Source organism: Dendrobates tinctorius, unplaced genomic scaffold (genome assembly GCF_039654945.1).
Source record: "Dendrobates tinctorius isolate UK_male_01 unplaced genomic scaffold, ASM3965494v1 ptg000071l, whole genome shotgun sequence".
In the NCBI taxonomy this organism is placed as follows: domain Eukaryota; kingdom Metazoa; phylum Chordata; class Amphibia; order Anura; family Dendrobatidae; genus Dendrobates; species Dendrobates tinctorius.
This window is the reverse complement of record NW_027361739.1, coordinates 3,763,375-3,786,285: the sequence shown is the minus strand read 5'-3', so window position 1 is coordinate 3,786,285 and position 22,911 is coordinate 3,763,375. Positions and strand designations below refer to the sequence as shown.

Sequence of the window (22,911 nt, the reverse complement as noted above, 5' to 3'; positions counted from 1 at the left end):
TGCCTCCGGTGTTCCTGTTCCATCCTGCTCCAGTCCTTCCGTCCTACTCCAATCCTGTCTCCGGTGTTCCTGTTCCATCCTGCTCCAGTCCTTCCGTCCTTCTCCAATCCTGTCTCCTGTGTTCCTGCTCCAGCCATTCCTCCACGTTCCAGTCTACTGTCTTACTCCACTCCTGTCTTCCAGCTCTGTCCTGTCATCTACACTTCAGTCCCACACTCCCACTCCAGTCCATCCTGAGCTCCTCATCTGAAGGTGATGAATGTCACGCCATTCCGACATACTCACCCAGCCTCCGCAGTCCTGCTATCCGTGTCCCCTGCTGTACTCCGTCCCACTACAGTCCTGCCTCCGGTGTTCCTGTTCCATCCTGCTCCAGTCCTTCCGTCCTACTCCAGTCCTGCCTCCGGTGTTCCTGTTCTATCTTGCTCCAGTCCTTCTGTCCTTCTCCAATCCTGTCTCCTGTGTTCCTGCTCCAGCCATTCCTCCACGTTCCAGTCTACTGTCTTACTCCACTCCTGTCTTCCAGCTCTGTCCTGTCATCTACACTTCAGTCCCACACTCCCACTCCAGTCCATCCTGAGCCGCCCCTCTCGGTACGGCTACCGTGGTACTCGAACCCCTCGGCCTGCTCCTAACGGTCCCTGTATAGGGGTCGGTTCCACCTGGCAACTTGACCGGGGCCCCTCGGTGCCACGACCCAGAGGGTCCACTCCTGGAGGTTCCAGCTTCAGACCAGCCACGCTAACAATGAAGTTGTGTTGTGAACCCGTTTACACATGTGATGCCTCTGCGTCGTCAGTCCTCTGGATTAAAAGTACGGGATGTGTTTACCAATTATTTTGTCACCCAGAGGGAGCTACTCCATCGCAAGACAATGCTCTTTCTATGTTGTAACTTTGAATTATGTGGTTTAATTAAACTCATGTTTTGGTTTCAAGTGTGTGTTGTAGTTCCCTTATAATTTGGAAAATGTTTAAATGAAAAGATTACCAATTTTGTCATAACATTACACTTTAGTCATTTTTTATAAACTGTTTTTACTCCAAACATGGTGTTATTCAAAACAAAATCAATTTTATCAGCATATTGTTTTTTTGCCCAATACAAATGGGACGACAAAGAGCAAAAAAAATTAGCATTAGAAAAACAATAAAGATGAGTTTAACAAACCCTCCCCCCCAAAAAAAAATAATTAAATTATGATACGTTGGGAGTGGTGATGGCGGAAGGGCAGCTTGACCTGTTTGCTACGTTGGAGGCAAAACTAGTACCTCACTCTGTGGATTTACATATGATGCCCCCGGATGATGGATCTGACCATGATCATGTGGTGGAGCCAAGACATAGGATGATGTATACTGTAATGGATTCTCCTGGGGATTTGAGTACCCACTTGGTTCAAACCCCCCAATATGGCCATGTCGACCATACCCATGTTGGGACCAGCCTCCAACAGAGGGTCTGATCAAGTGGCCATTTTTTGTGCAGGTGCAATAATAGCCTGACATTTGGGCCTGTGTAGACCAATGTAGTGTTTGGGGGGGGGGGGGGTGGCTGTGGTGTTGGCACACGGGGAGGAGGTGATTTAGATACTGATTGTGCCTGTACTTGTGAAATTCCCAGCATTTGAAGCTGATTTCTGTTTGACAGCTGACAGCGTTCCAAATATTCAAAAACCGGGTTGGGGTTATTGGAGGGTGTGCAGGCATCAATCAGTATCTGAATCGCTCCACGGTCACGCAGCCTGACCTCTCGGGGTATTGGACGGAGGTAATGGGCCAGGCTGCAGGCATAGACTTCCTCACCATCAACGTGGGCAGCCCTGGCCAAATAGTTTAATACCCTGGTATCAACGTGCCTTCTGGTGCCAGAGGCTGTAATGTCTCTCCTGCGTCAGCCATGGCGTTGGATCACAGCAGCCTGGGATGAGGTCTCCAGAGGTATGGTAGGACTGCTGTTGTTTCCCTGGTCCTCCTCTGGATGTTCCTCCTGTTGCTCTGAAGCCAATGCTGGTGGTGGTTGTGTGAGGATGCAGGTGGAAGGTGCATATGATGGGCCAGCCACCTCTACACCTTCCCTGACTGGATCTATAGGAGCCTCTGAGTCAGAGGCTGTCTCCCTCTCAGTTAGCTTTGGCTGAGTACTGTTTTAATGGGAATAAAAAAAATTTAGATGTGACACTAAAACCAGCATGTGTAAAATGTGGTGTGATGCAAGCACTTCCGGTCTCAAATCCAGAATGGGAGCCAGAAAAGAAAGCCTGTCAAAGTATATATACTCTTTTGTCTGTGCTGCATCCCCACTCCTGGCACGCTGCTGTTGTTCACGCCGGTACTGGTCCCTCACGCTGCGCCAGTGTCTCATGACATCATTCACTGCAACAGAACATACACAAAAAATTTTAACATTGAAAATATGCTTTAGAAAACCAAAAAGTAGTTTACAGTCTCATGTTGCATGATATTTTTCAAGTTTTAACTCTGTAATATGGCAAATATTGGTACAAGAAAAGCACATATAATTATTCAGTGGTCTGATGGTAACACATGTTACATAGCTCAATAATATTAAACAGGGATTGTACTGACTAATTTGCTGCTGGGACTCAAGAGGTTTGTCCTCAAACTCAGGGAACGCCTGGGCACATATCCTCCTCCATGCTGCCTCCTTTCTTGCCCGGTTGGCATAATGTGCGTCCCTCTGATCCGATAGTTCTGGGCTCTCTTGGACCAGAACTATGAGCATCTCAATGTTGATATATGTCGACATGATGGTGGACTCCGTGGAGGCGTTCTACCTGGTTTTTTGTACTGCTTGCCAAGCTAATTAGCATGCCCTAGCTTCCTGATAATGGCTGCTTCAATTTCCTGTCACCTGAAAAAAGTCTTGTGTATTTCTAGCAAGACACACACATGGTCCGCGTGTAATCCATTTTTTTCTCGCACCCATAGACTTGCATTGGCGAGTCTCAGGCGTAATACGGTGCAAATCGCAGCATGCTGTGATTTCTCTCGCACGTATAATACGGGTGAGAAAAAACGGATGATGGAAGTTGCCCCATAGGTCAGAGTGCTATACGATTTTTTTCTTGCATAGCACACATCCGTATTTCTCGCTAGTGTGACTCCGGCCTTAAGCCACAGCCCGCACTAACACAGGAGAATTTTCTGTATTTGAATGTGTATGGCATTTTCCTAAATTACAAGCAAATTGTACTGATACATAGAGATACAGCTATATATACCAGTGCATTTCTGTATACCTGTAACCTAGGGAAATATTTAAAGTCAGATATTTTTCTTCCTATAAAATTACTAAAAGAATAATGAAAAACAATTACAATAGTTACATTTATTATCCACTTAAAAAAACATCTGAAATCAACAAATAACACAGACATATTTGGTATCAATGTAATCATAACTGTTAGGGCTGGTGGAACGCACCAAATTATAAAATAGTAGTAGGTGCGTTCGCAGCCCGGGGTCCACCGTGCAGAGGTGGTACACTGCTGCTAGATAATGGCAGAAGAATTAAGCGGTGTGAAAACAGTCACACCTTCTCTACACCGTCTCTACCTTCAATCATTGTTGAGATGACATGAGGCAGGTACTCCAGAAACACTGGTCTGTACTGGGTGCTGAGCCATCTTTGGGTACTTCTCTCGGCACCTTTCCGTCTATGACAGCCAGGAGATCAAGAAATCTCAATGACCTCCTGGTTCATAGTCATTATGTTCCTCATGTCAAATGTCCGTTTGGCTCCCATGGTCCCGTACTTGGCTCTTTTCAAAGTGGCCATTGTCTCGCCTGCGCAAATGTCCTGCGCTGTTCCACATTCCAGTCCTCCGATGGCAAGAAAATATTTGATATATGGCACAGGATCACATGCAATACAGCAAATGTGATTTATTATGCCACCTGTGACTGTGCAAAAATCTATGTTGGACTGACATCCAGAGAGTTGAGACTACGGGTGCGGGAGCATGTGCGGGACATTTGCACGGCCAAGTCTGCGGCTGACCCCTCTTTATTAAAAACAATCCCACGCCATTTCTTTTTATATCATAACTGTGATCCCTCTAGCTTTAAGGTTAGAGGGATTGATTGCATACATCTCGGCGTGAGAGGTGGAGATTATAAAAAGATTTTGGCACGGGTTGAAGCCAAATGGATAGTTACTTTAGGCACCATGACTCCCGCAGGCCTTAACAAATCCCTCTCTTTTTCCTCTTTTCTTTGACTATAGTGGGTGGACGCTCGCGAAATGTATCTGTCCGGGCGCAGTGATTCTTAATATAACAGCCATCTTTGTCTCCACTAGTATCCCTGTTTGACCCCTATCTGGGTATTTTTGGTATCTTTGTTTTTAATTATTTTAATATTCATTTCTTTTTCATGTTTATGTTTCTAGTTGGACCTTATGACACATCCGTTCTTCTTCGATTCTTCATCCATCTGGGCCGATGCTCCGCTACTTTTTTTGCGACCCGCTTCCTGTTATATGATTGATTTTTACTCCTTTTTAAATGTTGTAATTTTTCACTACTCCATTGCTGCTTCCATGAACAGTGTATATTATGATATTTATGCTATGATGTTTGTAATTCACGCATACATTGTTGTTTGCACTTAGCACTTTTTTATGCTATATGCATATGTGCAATACTTATAATTGAATATACATCTTGTCATTGTGATGTTCCTGTATAGGGTTAATTTCTGCGGCTATTGATACCAGTATATATTGCGATGCCAGTATATGTATTTGTATTGCTTTATGCATCTCTTTATATGCTTATGTGTAACACCTATCATTGCTTACATGTCATGTTTTCATCCTTCATTGGGTTAATTTTCGTGCCCACTGGTCTCATGGATACCTTCATTGCTGTTTGGTTGCGCTTGTGTGAGCGTGCGCCTTGTGCTCACGCGTCCCGGGGAAGCAGGAGGCATCTCACAGGTCCTCCGTGCGCTCATTGGGAACTCCCCCTTCCCTCTGCGTGTGCGCTTGGGGACTTGACGTCTTCCTGCTTCTGCCGTGCCCCGTGGTGCGCAGCGCGCATGCGCCAACTTTAGCGCTGCTATTGGCCCAGCGATTACCTGTTGACCAAGTCACATGTGTTTTAAAGGTCCTCCGACACTCTCTTTGGATACTCCCCTTGAGAAAGCGGTGCTTTGTGCACGCGAAACGTGCGTTGTGGCTTTTCTGCCCGCTTCTGGGGTCGTGTCCGCTGCCCTTTACATCTATTGGTGAGTGTCTCCTCATTCGGTCTTCTCTGGCATTGGCCCCTATTAGACCTTTTTTTGGTGCTGATAGTTTATGTGCACATATATGTTGTTACTTATTTCATGGTTATTTGCCAAATGGCTTATACACTCCAACCGTTTTCTTTTTGAGCTCTCTCCCTCTGCATGCATACCTTGTTTTAGGATATACACTTGTTATTATCCCTTTATTGCTTTGGTATTTATGCATATATGGGCACCGGTGTCCCCCCTTTATGACGCACCCGGTTTATTCTGCTACAGTCTTGTCATGTCCACTTCTATTCAGTCAATTTTTGTAAGTTTTGTATATTTACTTAATAAAGTGATACTCCTTTTTAGATTCCTTTTTAGCTCTTTATTTCTCCTGTTCTACAAATTATAAAATAGTAGTAAGTGCGTTCGCAGCCCGGGGTCCACCGTGCAGAGGTGGTACACTGCTGCTACATAATGGCGGAAGAATTAAGCGGTGTGAAAACAGTCACACGTGGGTTACGTCACCCAATGTGAACAGGAGCGAACTCTGTTAATGCACAGAGCCGTACACCCGCTGAACGTAGATGCCGGAGCCTGTTTAGCTCACAGAGCCCGGCCAAAAGAGCGCACAGAGTACGGCCACAGAACTCTACCCCAAGGACACGGGGTTAGAGTCCCTCTAGGCCCACTGAGCGAGCGCGCGGCATCGCTGCCATGAGCGCCGCTGTAGACGCTGGCTATGAAATGTGGAGCACATGCACTGAGGCGTGCCGAGTCCCTGGTGAGGACTGATGCCTGACTCAAACTCTGACCTACCTACGCCTAAGCCTGGGCGCTAGCAGGCTAGGCTGCACAACACATGCGTACCAAGGGTAGGAGTTTCTTAATGAGTCATTCACCAGAGACATTCATACGTGCATACATCACTCACTCCACATTGTCTGTAAATACAGTCTATCCTAGCCCATGGCCGAGCGGCCATGCACACCTTTTATAGCCGCGAGCGTCCGGGACCTTCCTGGCTTCTCGGATGGGCCAATCCGAACAGGAGCAGGACCTGAGCACATGACCTTCGATCTCCAATGGGAGATCACTCCACGGGCATGCTCAGTGGCCCGACATGGGGACTTAGTCCCTGGAGAATCTCGCTGCTGAGCAGCATGTATTGCCATAGCTGTGCCAGAGGTGGCAGCAGCAAGCAAACTCACGGAGTTGGTCTGGGCAGAGCGCCTTGACCGACGAGTTTGCTGAACAACCTCCTCTGCGGTTGGAGAGGAATGGGAGACCGCTGGAAGAAAGGCTCGGGATTCTCGCTGTGCAGCAACAGAAATCCGACGCCTAACAATGCATATAATTCATTGACCAAATTATTTACAGTGATCTGTAGATGGCGTAAAAAATGGCGTAACTGATTTTTTTTCTCTATCAAACTACCCAGAATAATCTTCTCTGATTATTGCACTTTTGCTGCATTTTTTTATGCCTTTTCGCCCCTTACTTGGTGCACCAAAGAAGTCATTGAAAGTGCACCATGTTTCACTAATCATGCGCAAGATGCAGATGTGAACACTGCATTCAGTGGATTTTCTGCAGGCGTGGAATGACATACCCTGGGCACAGGATCTCCACCTCCTTGACTTTCGACCTGTAATTGGCATACAACGCAGGGGTACTAGAGCCGCTCCTGATTGTAATGCTGGCAATAAAGGTCCAAACACACCTGACAGGTTCCCCTTCAGCTACAATGAAGCAATATAAAAGGTTGAATAAGTTGACATCTATATCTACTTGCATAGATAGAAGAATAGTCGTGATGGATACAGTAAATTGGGCATAATAGATCTATTCTGGTGTCTTGTGTAATCCTTTCCCTATTATTTTACAAGTTAACCACAGTTATGTATTTATTTGGTTACATTGTGCTGTTGTATTCATACATTCCTAATTAGACATTTTGGAACATTTTGTCCAGTTTTATCTGGATAAATGATTTGCAAAATAATAATAGTGCATACAATGTGTGTGTTTTCTTGACTATTATAGCTTACTTTCCCCTTTTGTGGTTTGGAGTGGTTTTGACAGATATCCAGTGGCATGGTTTTCATTCTACTGCACATAGTGATCTCTTCCCTTTATCTCCCAGAACAAAGCAGAATACGCCTTGTGAGTATTGATGTATGGTTATATCAAGAAGTCAAAATGAAGGGAGAAATGTAGAAGGAATTTATCCAAGAAGTATAAAAAATAGAACAAAATTTATTCTAAAAACAATGTTGAATTCTATGTAAGCTTTCACACAATTTTTTTTCACTGTACATTTGCTTCTTACACGCTAAGGCTAGTTTCACATTAGCGTTTACGGCCGCAGCGTCGGGCTGCGCACGGCCGCCGCTAAGCCCCGTCCCCTGCCGCGCCTCCGCCGGTAGCTCCGCCTACGGACGCATGACACTGCATGCGTCCTGCGTCCCCTATCTTTAGCACTGGGGACGCAGGCCATGCACAGTATGCATTTGGCGGCGCATGCGTCCTTTTGACGCTGCGCCGACCAGCGCCAAACGCAACAAGTTGCAATTTGGTGCGCTCTGCGCAGCGTCAAAAGGACGCATGCGCCGCCAAACGCATACTGCGCATGGCCTGCGTCCCCAGTGCTAAAGATAGGGGACGCAGGACGCATGCATCTCTGTGTATGAACCCCGTTTTGCCTGACTCTGAGTAATTCTGTATAGTGTCTTTCCATCTCACTAAGCAGGATGCTAAGCCCCACCTCCTTGCAGTCACATGACCGTAGGTCCCGTGTCTGCTTGCTAAACTACAGCATCCACAGGTCCTGTGCATCGGTACTTTCTGGCTGTACCTGACCCCGGTACCCCTACAGTGCAGGTGAGTCCCTGCTCAGCGGAGGCTGCACGCCGGCGCTGACAGGATCCTGACACTCAGGACACGCGCACTGGCTCAGTGAGCAAGTACAGTGCGGTGTTCCTGACACAAACTTTTAACACTGATTACACAAGAACCACAAGATGTATTTCTTCACCCTAGGTATCATTTTAATCAGTATAACTGCGCCAACCTGACAATGTTTGTAGTTTACTTAGCAAAATACTGCTGACACTTTAAGTGGATATCACTAGCACAACTGGATCAGGAAAAGACAATGATCTTTACATTATATAAACTCACGGTATAATTTCACAATGAGGCCCAGAGGTACCGTATAACAGTGGAGCAGACACTTTTTTCAATGGAATGTGCGCATCGTGTCATTCAGTGATATCTCCACATTTGCGCAAAGACATCATTAACCAAACCTTTTTCTTAAATAAACTTTCCACGAGAGTATACATGTAGTGAACTGTATGGCTGTATTATTGGTCCTCTAACTCATGGACACGGCACTATGAATTAACAATGTACCTTTTTTTCTGCCTAGAGTGATCCAAATACGATCAGCTACCTTGCAGCCATGTTCAAAATATAAAATAGTTACTATTTTAGGCAATGGCTCTAAATATTTGGTTAACTATTAAAAGAAAGCATGAGTCAAGTAACGGCCATGTCATGGTGAAAGCATCATTGTCACCTGTATTTCCCAACAGAAACTCAAAACAAAGAGACTCATTTTCTCGCTCAAGCAGAAAATTACTCAAGCACCCTCTCTCCCCAAAACAGGTATAATGAAAACATACAATGCCGCCTTTCAGACTCTGTGGACAGCAATGTGACCAAGCTACTTTTAACAATTCCTCCTCTACATGGACTAAATATAACACTAAGCATCACCACAGACCTTGTAGAAAGGATGTAAACATGTGTATTGCACTTTTCTCATAATTGACTCAAAGTACATTAAATGGAAAATTTGTCTGCTGGAAAAAATGGACATGTCTATGTGTGGTTTGCACGGATGCACAGTCAGTGAATAAACACGAACATGTGTGGAGCGCCCTCACTCACCAGGGCCGTGGGGTACTCAGTACCGGGCCGGTTGATCTTCTCAACGGGGGGTCGTCACGGCAGCAGTGACCCGGTCCGTGGCCCTGGGGCTCCATTACATGGGGGTTGTTTCAGTGTGCTTATGGTGATGAAAGTTTATAAGTGATTCGTGACGCCACCTGTGGTGTTTGGCAATGAAGATGTAAGCCGACGCTGCAGACAGATCTTCTGGGACAGATGGTGTGGTGCAGCAGTGATGTTATAGCCCTCCACAGGCAGGGCTGGAGTCCCAGGGCAGTGTAGGTGAAGTGACACGTAGATGGTGTAGTGTCAGGCGCAGAGGTGGCGGCTGTGCTAGGCGGGATGGCGCAGGGAATAAGTGGAGGACACCAAGGCATGTAGTTCCAAAGCTTTACTCACAGTCTGCTGTACGAACAGGTGCCCGCATCAGTACCGTGTCCTCCGGGTCAGGGACCCATTCAACCTCCAGGCCAGATGGAATACTCCTTTCCAACACTCAGCCAACATGTGCCTTTCTGAACGTCTCCTCTTATAGCGCCTTTGAATGAAGTACTCCTAGTACTGAGTTACACTGGAGTTCCTCCTGTCCGATGTTCTTATGAACTCTACTTGTACAGCAGACAGCTGTAGCCTGCTTCGGGGACTCCTTGCTAATAAGTCCCGGCTCACTATCCAGTTGCTGTTGTGCCCCCAAGTCTTGTGTGGGAATAAAGTGGTCACTACTTCTATTCCTCTAGTGTCTGCTGCAGGACCATTAGTATCCATACAACCTCGGGGACCGGGCCCCGGCCTTGCGCTTGGGACTTCTAGGAAGGGTTCTCTTCTAACCCACGGGTCCTCTGTTCCCGTTTACTCCTCACGTTCTGTACTAATCTTTCTTTCTATGAAGAATCAGGCTTTCAGTCTATGTTGCTCTCTCTCTCTTCCTTTCCCGTGCTAGCAGACCCAGGTCAGGGAGCCGTCGAAGGTGCTTTTCTACACTACTCTGTGGTATGGGGTGCGGGTGTTGGAGTGTGGTCAGGAGTCTCCACCTTACCTGGATGGTGGGATACCACACCCCAGGAGGAGGTGCAGTACCTCTGTGAGGACTGAGCCTCAGGGGCGCCACACAGTCACAACCCTTGCATGGAGAGCCTGTGTGTTGTGACTGTCACACAGCCGCGACACATGCAGCTGCAGCGCCGGACACCTAATTATTGGAGCACTCCAGGTATCCAGGTTACCACTGCAGCTTCTTCAGTAAGCGCTATAGCTTGCCAAATAAGGAGGAAGCCAAACATATTTGCTTATGTCTAGTTGGGAGTGTCGAACTTTAAGCAGAATCTGTCACTAGGTTTCCGCTACCCCATCTGAGAGCATTAACACTGATAGTTAGAGAAATGCAAGCCATTAGAATCATAATTAATTTTTATTACAGATATATACACACAGACATTATAAAATACTTATGAAGAGAATGGAAAAAAACAGGTAAAAAGACGGGGGACATCCGAAAGACAAATATTAATTCATAATAGAAAACTTGCTATTATGTAATCCAGTCTTTGAGAAATATATGGAGGTATAAATAAAAATATATATAATATAAATGAATAAATATATATATGTATATAAAGAGGTAGAAACATAGGAAGTAAGGCAATAAGTCAGAATTATAAGTAAGCCCCCTAAGTAAAACAACATATAAAAGATGAAGTCAGCATAACCATGAAATAGTGAATACCCACAGAAACTCCAAGACTGCTGCAAGATGCTAAAAGAGTCCCACCACACACGTACGTTTTGAAAAGGAAGCTTCAACCTCTGATATGCATTTATTTGTGAAAATATTGGAAATTTTGCAAAAATTTTGCAGTTTTCAAAATTTTAATTCTTATGCCCCTAAACCAGAGAGATATGTCACATAAAATACATAATAAATAACATTTACCAAATGTCTACTTTACATCTGCAACATTTCTGAACATAATTTTTTTTGTTCGGAAGTTAGAAGGGTTCAAAGTTGATCAGCAATTTCACATTTTTCTAACATAATTTACAAAACCATTTTTTTAGGATCACCTCCATTATATAGGCTGTAACCACACCCAGATGTGAGGTATGTGGGTAGCCAGACCCGCCTATCTCTTATAGCTACCCGCAACCCGGTCTCAGGTGCAACAAACGAACCTCTTAGTGCTTTTATGCACTAGAGAAAATACTCCGGGTTACATCACAGAGACAAGCCATCTCTGTGACACATACCTCTCATCGACTATGCGACCATTAGCCACACTACATACCTACATACCCCACCCTCTGCCTAAAGCCGTGGGTCTTGGTACTTTCTCCTACCAGACAATGGATTCTCAAGAGGGCATCAGCATTACCATGTAGCTCAATGCTCTATGCTCTAATGGAAGTTGAAATCTTGTAGGGCTAAGAACCAACGGGTGACTCTAGCATTTTTCCCCTTTGTTTCCCTCATCCATCTGAGTGGGGCATGGTCAGATACCAATCTAAACTTACGTCCTACCAGATAGTACCGTAATGTGTCCACTGACCACTTCATGGCCATGTGTTGTGAGCTCATTTTCGGGTTTGCCTCTGGCTTCTGGTGAGGGTTATGGAGCTGGCTGTGCTGACAGAGGAGTAGTGAGTTCTCTATCTGGACTCCCTCTGTTGGTGAAGGGAGGTAATGAAGCTGATCTAAATGGCAGAGACCGGCCACCTGAGGAAGAGGACTGTGATTGGACATCAGGAGATTCTGATTGGATTTAAGGCAGCCGACTCCTTAGTTTCTTGCTGGTGATTTTTCCTGACTGTGGCTTCTGGTTTCCAGTTTGGTTCCTGCCTTCTTAAAGCTAAGTTTTATCTGCTATTGTTCATATGAGTTTTTGTCTGGTTTACTTAGTTTTTGTGTTCAGCCAGCTCTGGTTGGGACTGGGCTGAATCCCCATTTTGTCTCTGATCAGTTGATCTCTTTTGCTCTGTCTTCAGAATATACGTGAGTGCTGATATAGGGAATTGAAGTCTAGCGACTTCAGGGCTTTTTTCTATCAGACGTGTTGGACATTTTGGCAGGGGTTTTTGCGTGATTGCAGACAGCAGCTTTTCTTTCCTGTCCTTTCTAGTTAGTGAGGGCCCCATCGTTTGCTCAGCCTATCTTTCTATTTGTGTTTGTGTTTTCATCTTGTTTCACCGACAATACATGTTGGGGGCTGTCTATTGCTTTGGGGTCTGCTCTGGGGCAGTTTAGATTTTCCCTTTCTTTCTTTAGGCTTATTTAGTTCTCCGGCCGTGACGAGGCGTCTAGGACTACCGTAGGCACGCTCCATGGCTACTGCTAGTTGTTGTGGATAGGATCAGGGGTCTGCAATCCGCTAGTTACCAACCTCTCCGGTTTTCTGGGCTTAGCTTGCTTTTTGTTTTTTCCTCCTCGGTGACTCATTCATAACACATGTGGCTATATCAGAACTTCGTGTTCCAGTACCTTCGTGCACCCCGGTAATTCCAAGAACAGGTCCCTGTTGTTCTGGAGCAACTCCTGGCACTGCTGTTTCTGGGCCTTCAACAGGATTTCCGCTATGGTAACACCTCCAACCTCGCCTTCTGTGTTGCCCAGCAAGCACGGAGTTTCAGCCGGCTCTGTGTCTTGCCATGATATTGACATGGTAGACCTGATATGGTTAACGTCTTCCTGGTTGATGAATCTTATAATTTACATCACCAATCTTCTCCACCACCTCATGCGGCCCTTGCCATTTGGCCAAGAACTTGCTGTCCACTGTAAGAATTAGCACAAGAACTTGGCCTACTGGATTGAACTGCCTCACTCTGGCTTAATGGTTGTACACCCTGGCCTGAGCTTCTTGTGCCTCTGTGTTCAGTGAGTGGTGGCAACGTGTATGAGCGGAGTGTATGGTCTGTGTCAGGGTGTGATTTATGCTCCCACTGCAGCATAGAACAGAGGATGAATGCTGGACTGAATGAGAGTAGATACAGTTAGGTCCATATATATTTGGACAGAGACAACATTTTTCTAATTTTGGTTCTAGACATTACCACAATGAATTTTAAACAAAACATTTCAGATGCAGTTGAAGTTCAGACTTTCAGCTTTCATTTGAGGGTATCCACATTAAAATTGGATGAAGGGTTTAGGAGTTTCAGCTCCTTAACATGTGCCACCCTTTTTTTTAAAGGGACCAAAAGTAATTGGACAAATTAAATAATTGTAAATAAAATGTTCATTTCTAGTACTTGGTTGAAAACCCTTTGTTGGCAATGACTGCCTGAAGTCTTGAACTCATGGTCATTACCAGACGCTGTGTTTCCTCCTTTTTGATTCTCTGCCAGGCCTTCACTGCGGTGGTTTTCAGTTGCTGTTTGTTTGTGGGTCTTTCTGTCTGAAGTTTAGTCTTTAACAAGTGAAATGCTTGCTAAATTGGGTTGAGATTAGGTGACTGACTTGGCCATTCAAGAATATTCCACTTCTTTGCTTTAATAAACTCCTGGGTTGCTTTGGCTTTATGTTTTGGGTCATTGTCCATCTGTAGTATGAAACGACGACCAATCAGTTTGGCTGCATTTGGCTGGACCTGAGCACACAGTATTGCTCTGAATACCTCAGAATTCATTCGGTTGCTTCTTTCCTGTGTCACATCATCAATAAACACTGTGGACCCAGTGCCACTGGCAGCCATGCATGCCCATCCATTACACTGCCTCCGCCGTGTTTTACAGATGATGTGGTATGCTTTGGATCATGAGCTGTACCATGCCTTCGCCATACTTTTCTCTTTCCATCATTCTGGTAGAGGTTGATCTTGGTTTCATCTGTCCAAAGAATGTTCTTCCAGAACTGTACTGGCTTTTTTAGATGTTTTTTAGCAAAGTCCAGTCTAGCCTTTTGATTCTTGATGCTTATGAGTGGCTTGCACCGTGCAGTGAACCCTCTGTATTTACTTTCACACAGTCTTCTCTTTATGGTAGATTTGGATATTGATACCTCCTGGAAAGTGTTGTTCACTTGGTTGGCTGTTGTGAAGGGGTTTCTCTTCACCATGGAGATTATTCTGCGATCATCCACCACTGTTGTCTTCCGTGGGCACCCAGGTCTTTTTGCATTGATGAGTTCACCAGTGCTTTCTTTCTTTCTCAGGATGTACCAAACTGTAGATTTTGCCACTCCTATTGTTGTAGCAATTTCTTGGATGGGTTTTTCTGTTTTTGCAGCTTAAGGATGGCTTGTTTCACCTGCATGGAGAGCTCCTTTGACCGCATGTTTCCTTCACAGCAAAACCTTCCAAATGCAAGCAACACACCTCAAATCAACTCCAGGCCTTTTATCTGCTTAATTGAGAATGACATAACGAAGGGATTGCCCACACTTGTCCATGAAATAGCCTTGGAGTCAATTGTCCAATTACTTTTGGTCCCTTTAAAAACAGGGTGGCACATGTTAAGGAGCTGAAACTCCTAAACCCTTCATCCAATTTTAATGTGGATACCCTCAAATGAAAGCTGAAAGTCTGAACTTCAACTGCATCTGAATTGTTTTGTTTAAAATTCATTGTGGTAATGTCTAGAGCCAAAATTAGAAAAATGTTGTCTCTGTTCAAATATATATGGACCTAACTGTAGATTAACGCTTGTAGGCGCAACCCCAAGTCACATGCTGAGAAGCGGGTAAGTGACAAATTGGTGCCAGAGGTGGGATATATGAATATATCCTCCCTGGTAATTCATGATAATTGGTGGCAGTGGTGGGGATATGAATATATCCTCCCTGGTAGTCCCATGTTACTACTGTCAAACTTGGTCATGTGATGAAGCAGGTTCCCTGCTGGAAGGTACCCTACCTGGGCTGACACTGCGAGGCTGGTGTTATCAGTGACACTGGTGCTGTTTGGCTAGGCTGTGACGGGTGGGCTGGGGCACCTTGAACTGGGCCCTCAACTGGCACTGGGGAATTGCTTCCCGCCTCATTCCCATCCATAACGATCATTTTATCTTTGCAACAACGCAAAGTTGTAAGTCGTGTATCGGGATACAGTGAAATCACGGGCAAGAAAACCAACTCCTACACAGTTCACTCTCAGTAGTTATTTTACTTAGTTATGTGGATGACTCAACCAGAAAATAGAAAACATTTAAAACATTAGGGAGGATGAGACCCTAATACTGTGCAGCATGGCACCTAAACAATCAGTACCTACTATACTTTTCATAAATCTACCTACTGGCATGCCTGTTCAAACTAGCTGCCTGTTACCCGTTAAAACCCTGGGAACTGGGACAATTATATGAGTATAACAAATGATCTCGCCTGTGGTATAGAACAACAGTTTACAATCTTACAATCAATTACCTCTATCCCCAAACCAAATATCCCTCTCCCATCCTGATGTTACTTCAATGAACTCAGAGGAATAGTCTGTCCTCAACTATACAAAAAAAAAACAGTTAACGAACTGCGACGGCTATTTATCCCTAAACAACGTTTATCGAAGCTGAACAATTGTCACGCTCGCGTCTTGGCTGAATGGCACGAGCCGGGGGGTTATGACCCCACTGTGCCACAAACCAGACTACCCTGGAAGGGGCGTGACTACGACAGCTACCTCGGTCTTCACTGGAGCCTCTGATGGTGAGGTCAGGCTTGTGCGGCAGGTAGCTGTCGGGTGCCACTCCAGTGTGGTGTCTGGCTGTGGCTGCTGATCCCACTCGGGGACAAGTCACTTGGACAGGTGTGACTAACAGGCAGGCTGAGACACTGGGCAAGCAGGCACGGCTGAGACACAGGGCAAGCAGGCACGGCTTGGTACACTGGCAGGCAGGCACGGCTTGAAGACACAGGGCAAGCAGGCATGGCTCGGTACACTGGCAGGCTCAGCTTGGAGACACAGGGCAAGCAGGCACGGCTTGGAGACACAGGGCAAGCAGGCACGGCTTGGAGACACAGGGCAAGCAGGCACGGCTTGGAGACACAGAGCAAGCAGGCACGTCTAGGAAAGAAACAGGTAGGAACTGAGCCGCAGGAGTGCAGAGTAGGTGGAGCCGCAGGAGTGCGGAGTAGGCGGAGCCGCAGGAGTGCTGAGAAGGCGGAGCTGCAGGAATGCAGAGTAGGCTGGGCTGCAAGGGAGCTGGGCAGGCAGAGCGGCTAGGGAGCCGAGCAGGCAGAGCGGCTAGGTAGCCGAGCAGGCAGAGCGGCTAGGGAGCCGAGCCGGCAGAGCTGCAAGAGAGCAGATGCACAGACAGAGCTGCAAGGGTGCAGATGCACTGACAGAGCTGCAAGGGTGCAGATGCACAGACAGAGCTGCAAGGGTGCAGATGCACAGACAGAGCTGCAAGGGTGCAGATGCACAGACAGAGCTGCAAGGGTGCAGATGCACAGACAGAGCTGCAAGGGTGCAGATGCACAGACAGAGCTGCAAGGGTGCAGATGCACAGACAGAGCTGCAAGGGTGCAGATGCACAGACAGGGAGGACACAAGGAAAGACACAGCAGGGAAGGAAGCCACAGACAAGGAGAAAGGGAGACTAAGGTAGGACAGAGTACAGACAAGGTACTGGGACCAAGACTCAAGGGCCAGGATATTCAGCCCCCTGGCAGGCAGTCCAGGCTGACAGGGCATCCTTCAGGTGATGTGAAGTAGGTGTGCCATCCAGAATCACTGAGTGCCCAGTCTCTTGGTGCCCAACAGCTTCCAACACAGAGGGTACAAGGACTTCTTCCTCCTGATTGTCAGAAAGTAGGGACCTGGAAGCTTCAGACTTGATCCCTACATCAGCCGGCCAGCTGGAAACTGAAGACATCTTCGCTAAGTCCAATTTCAGCCCGTTGTCAAAAGAAAATTTGACCTCCTCCAGGAGGGTGAGAAACGGAGATACATAGGCCACTGTTCCAACCTCTTCATCCACCTGCCACATGGAAGCTAGAGGCATACATACAGGGAGCCATTTCATCCTGTTACCCTGAAAAAACTGGACCACATCTTCCTGGTTAGAGGATGAGTGAAGCTCTGTCTTGGGACCTTCACCCCTAGGCCACAGGGGAGCTGAAGGCATACACTCTGGATCCATCTTCAGCCCTTTATCCTGGGGAAGACAATCAAGAGGCAGGGGTGCTCTTGGGAGCAGAACACTGGTATAGTCGCGGGGGATGTGTGAGGAGACTGAGACCGCCTCCCCCTCTTCAGAGGCATCCTCACACCTTGACTCGGCGACTAGCAAACCAGGCAAAGAAGACGACCTTGCTGACTGAATGCAATGCAAGGGACCCAGACACCTCTTGTCACTTGGTTGATTCAAGTGTGGTGCCCTGCTGGGTCTCCAGACATAAACGGGTACTAGAATCTCTGGATCAGAATGACCCATGGGCATACCAGTCAGCAAGTGGAAGATGAACTTACTCATGAATAAGGTTCCGACCTGGAGCTGTAGCTGTCCTTGCAGGACTAGACTGTTCTCAAGTAGGGCTTGGCCACCTCGAGACAACGTCCACGCCGGCTTCGGGAGCTGTTTGACAGAGACCACACACTGACTCCGTATGGCTGGCGGCTAATACACACCAAAGCTCCCTGAAGACAGAGAAACAGTCATTGGCTTCACAGGACAGAGACCGTCAGGATGTTCCTTCACCAGACCAGATTGTGGCTGCAAGCTTGCCAGCCACTTTTTCTTAGACCGCTTGGATCTTACACTGAAGGCCGACTTGGCAGGCTGTGAAACAGGAGTGTCAGGGACGGTCACAGGCGGTTGAGATGATTCACCCACAGGTTCCACATGTCTGATCTGTCTCTGGAAGCTTGGAGGGGAAGACTTTTCAAGAGCAGCTGGATGAGGCATGTCGAACACTTTACGGAAGGCCACCAGGAAGGCCCCCAGGCTCATGACGACAGGGTCCCCTGCTTCCCAAAGGGGACAGATCCACATCAAGGCATCACCAGCTAGGTAGGACATGATGTATCCCACCTTGACCCGGTCAGAGGGGAAACAAGCTGCATTCTGCAGGATGTAGTGCAGGCATTTCTTCAGGAACCCTTGGCACTCTTTAGGGTCCCCATAGAACCTAGGCGGGTCTTCTGGTTCGTGCTCTTCATAGGCCAGGAGCTGATTGTAGAGGGCATTGGAGACGATGATTGGTTCAGAGGTCTCCACAATCGGAATCACACAGGACGGAACAAATTCCTCATACTGGCAGGACAGAAGTTCATGAAGCTCTGCGAGCAGAAGGACATGGGACTCAGCGGGGACCATGGCCTGTGCAAACTGTCATGCTCGTGTCTTGGCTGAATGGCGCGAGCCGGGTTGTTGTGGCCCCACTGTGCCACAAACCAGAGCGGCTAGGGAGCCGAGCCGGCAGAGCGGCTAGCGAGTCGAGCCAGCAGAGCTGCAAGAGAGCAGATGCACAGACAGAGCTGCAAGGGTGCAGATGCACAGACAGAGCTGCAAGGGTGCAGATGCACAGACAGAGCTGCAAGGGTGCAGATGCACAGACAGAGCTGCAAGAGTGCAGATGCACAGACAGAGCTGCAAGAGTGCAGATGCACAGACAGAGCTGCAAGGGTGCAGATGCACAGACAGAGCTGCAAGGGTGCAGATACACAGACAGAGCTGCAAGGGTGCAGATGCACAGACAGAGCTGCAAGGGTGCAGATGCACAGACAGGGAGGACACAAGGAAAGACACAGCAGGGAAGGAAGCCACAGACAAGGAGAAAGGGAGACTAAGGTAGGACAGAGTACAGACAAGGTACTGGGACCAAGACTCAAGGGCCAGGATATTCAGCCTCCTGGCAGACAGACAAGGTACAAAGTAAGACAAGAAGTATTCCTCCACAGAAGGAGGAAATACACAGGACAGGGCCTGGCTTCCTCAGCAGCAAGATACTAACTGAGATTAGACATTGCACAGGCAATGTTTCAGTGGGTGTTGCGGAACTAAATAGTCAAGGGCTCTAGTGATTGGTCAGGGACAGATTAGACAGGTGCACCCTGACTGCATAAGAACCAGAGTTCTGGCGCCGCCCCCCTATACACACATAGCCAGGAAGCATACAGGAGAGCAGAGGCACAGAACACAGGGCTGGCAATAGACAGAATTCACAGCATGACCCGTAGCAGTGAGTCAGTTGATGTGCGGGGGATGGGATGCCATGCAGTGACGCCAGCAGGGTTGTTAAAACAATTATCTCATACTATAATGTTCCTCAGAAACGCTCTCCTGAAACAAAATATTCAGGATTGAGAGTCCTCAGTAGTTGATACCTTTTAATGGCTAACTGAAAAGATGGTAACACATTGCAAGCTTTCGAGACTACTCAGGTCTCTTCATCAGGCTAGACTAATACAAAATCTGAAGTCACATATTTATGCACAATACAGCCTAGAAAAAATGCAATAGATAAGACAAGTGACGTGAAGCAGAACTATCATATTGATAGTTCTGCTTCACGTCACTTGTCTTATCTATTGCATTTTTTCTAGGCTGTATTGTGCATAGATATGTGACTTCAGATTTTGTATTAGTCTAGCCTGATGAAGAGACCTGAGTAGTCTCGAAAGCTTGCAATGTGTTACCATCTTTTCAGTTAGCCATTAAAAGGTATCAACTACTGAGGACTCTCAATCCTGAATATTTTTCTATCTACTGGCTAACACGGTACAAAGATATACATCTTTCCTGTATCTCCTGAAACAAAAAGAAGTTCAAGTTTGGTCTGAAGTCCGTTGCGTGCCGTGTCAGCTCCTAGGCAGGGATTAGGATTCTTACTTGCAGAGCAAACAGAAAACGTGGGAGCAAATCCAGAAGTTCCAGATGCTGATTTTGGCAATAAATGTGGCCTGAAACTGTCAATATACCTATTTATCTAACTACAGGCTCTTAGCCTAGAGTACTTTGGTGCCAGAATGTAGTAAGGTGCATGCAAGGTTACCCACTGCGGAGGCACAGTTGTCCTTAGTTTTTTGATTGACCAGGGTCTGCTCCAGACAAACAATTGATGTATATGGAGGGATACTGTTGATGACAGTGTATTAACTCCTTAGCGACGTCCGACACCTCTAACACTAGATCCCGGCTTTTTCCGTCTCTTCTGTCTATATAATATAAATGAGGTATCGCTGTAATCGTACTGACCCGAAAAATAAAACCGCTTTATCAATTTTACCACACGTAGAACGGTGTAAACGCACCCCCCAAAAGAAATTCATGAATTGCTGGTTTTTGTTCATTCTGTGCCCTAAAAATCAGAATAAAAAGCGATCAAAAAGTGTCACATGCCCAAAAATGGTACCAATAAAAACATCAACTCGTCCTACAAAAAATAAGACCTCACATGACTCAGTGGGTCAAAATATGGAAAAATTATAGCTCTCAAAATGTGGTGATGCAAAAACTATTTCTACAATAAAAAGCGTCTTTTAGCGTATGACAGCTGCCAAACATAAAAACCCGCTAAAAATAGTAAATCAAAACCCCCCTTTATCACCCCCTTAGTTATGGAAAAATAATACAATTTTAAAAAATGTATTTATTTCTATTTTCCCATTAGTGTTAGGGCTATGGTTAGGGCTAGGGTAAGGGCTAGTGTTAGGGCTGATATTAGGGTTAGGGGTGTGTTGAGGTTAGGGTTGGAGTTAGAATTGAGGGGTTTCCACTGTTTAGGCACATCAGGTGCTCTCCAAACACAACATGGCGTCTGATCTCAATTCCAGCCAATTCTGCGTTGAAAAAGTCAAACGGTGCTCCTTCCTTTCCAAGCTCTGCCATGCGCCCAAACAGTGGTTTACCCCCACATATGGGGTATCAGCCTACTCAGGTCAAATTTCACAACAACTTTTGGGGTTCAATTTCTCCTGTTACCCTTGGGAAAATAAAAAATTGGGGGCAAAAATATCATTTTTGTGGGAAAAAATATGATTTTTTTTATTTTTATGGCTCTACGTTATAAACTTCTGTGAAGCATTTGGGGGTTAAAAGTGCTCACTACACATCTAGATATGTTCCTTGGGGGGGTCTAGTTTCCAAAATGGGGTCATTTGTGGGGGTTTCAACAGTTTAGACACATCAGAGGCTCTCCAAACACAACATGACACCCGCAGACCATTCCATCAAAGTCTGCATTCCAAAACGTCACTACTTCCCTTCCAAACCCCAACGTGTGCCCATACAGTAGTTTTCTCCCACATATGGGGTATCAGTGTACTCAAGAACAAATTGGGCAACAACTTTTGTGGTCCAATTTCTCCTGTTAACCTTGGGAAAATAAAAAAATTGGGGACTAAAAGATCATGTTTGTGGAAAAAATATGTTTTTTTTATTTTTATGCCCAGGCGTTCTAAACTTCTGTGAAGCACTTGGGGGTTCAAAGTGCTCACCACACATCTAGATAAGTTCCTTGTGGAGCCTAGTTTCCAAAATGGGGTCACTTGTGGGGGGTTTTCACAGTTTAGGCACATCAGGGGCTCTCCAAAGGCAACATGACACCCGCAGACCATTCCATCAAAGTCTGCATTGCAAAACATCACTATTTCCCTTCCGAGCCCCGACGTGTGCCCATACAGTAGTTTTCTCCCACATATAGGGTATCAGTGTACTCAAGACAAATTGGACAACAACTTTTGGGGTACAATTTCTCATGTTACCCTTGGGAAAATATAAAAATTGGGTACTAAAAGATCATGTTTGTGGAAAAAATATGATATTTTTATTTTCACACCCGGGCGTTATAAACTTCTGTGAAGCCCTTGGGGGTTCAAAGTGCTCACTACACATCTAGATAAGTTCCTTGGGGGAGTCTAGTTTCTAAAATGGTGTCATTTGTGGGGGGTTTCCACTGTTTAGGCACATCAGGGGCTTTCCAATCTCAATTCCAGCCAAAAAAGTCAAATGGTGCTGTTTCCCCTCCAGGCTCTGCCATGCGCCCAAATAGTGGTTTACCCCCACATACGGGGTATCAGCGTACTCAGGACAAATTGCACAATAACTTTTGGGGTCCTGTTACTCTTGGGAAAATAAAACTTGGAGGTGAAAAGATCATTTTTGTGGAAAAAATGATTTTTTAATTTTACGGCTGTATGTTATAAACTTCCTTTGGGGGTTCAAAGTTCTCATCACACATCTAGATAAGTTCCTTTGGGGGTCTAGTTTCCAAAATGGTGTCATTTGTGGGGGGTTTCCACTGTTTAGGCACATCAGGGGCTTTCCAAACACGACATGGCGTCCGCTCCCGATTCCAACCAATTTGACATTCAAAATCTCAAATGATGCTCCTTCCCTTCTGAGTACTGCCGTGCGCCTAAAGATTGTTCTTCCTCCATACATGGGGTATTGGTGTTCTCAGGAGAAAGTGCACAACCAATATTGTGGTTCATTTTCTCCTGATGCCCTTGACAAAATAAAAAAAATTGTGTCCGAAGAAAAATTTTGGGAAAAAAAAATTAAATGTTCATTTTTTCCTTCCACATTGCTTCAATTCTTGTGAAGTACCTAAGGGGTTAATAAACTTCTTTATTGTGGTTTTGAACACCTTGAGGGGTGTAGTTTTTAGAATGGTGTCACTTTTGGGTATTTTCTGTTATATTGGCCCCCCAAACTCACTTCAAATGTGAGGTGGTCCCTAAATGGTTTTGTAAATTTTGTTGTAAAAATGAGAAATCGATGATCAAATTTTAACCCTTATAACTTCCTAACAAAAAAATTTGGTTCCAAAATTGTGCTGATGTAA

The 22,911-nt window shown here is 46.0% G+C and overlaps 1 long non-coding RNA gene across 1 annotated transcript in view; it reads right to left on the bottom strand.

Annotated features, from left to right (window-relative positions):
• Positions 1 to 1,089: 1,089 nt before the first annotated feature.
• Positions 1,090 to 22,911, bottom strand: part of LOC141096006 (uncharacterized) — a 120,707-nt gene continuing 98,885 nt past the window's right edge. Inside the window, exon 3 of the long non-coding RNA XR_012233551.1 lies at positions 1,090 to 2,375. This is a non-coding gene — a long non-coding RNA (uncharacterized lncRNA). The remainder of the gene's footprint in view (positions 2,376 to 22,911) is intronic.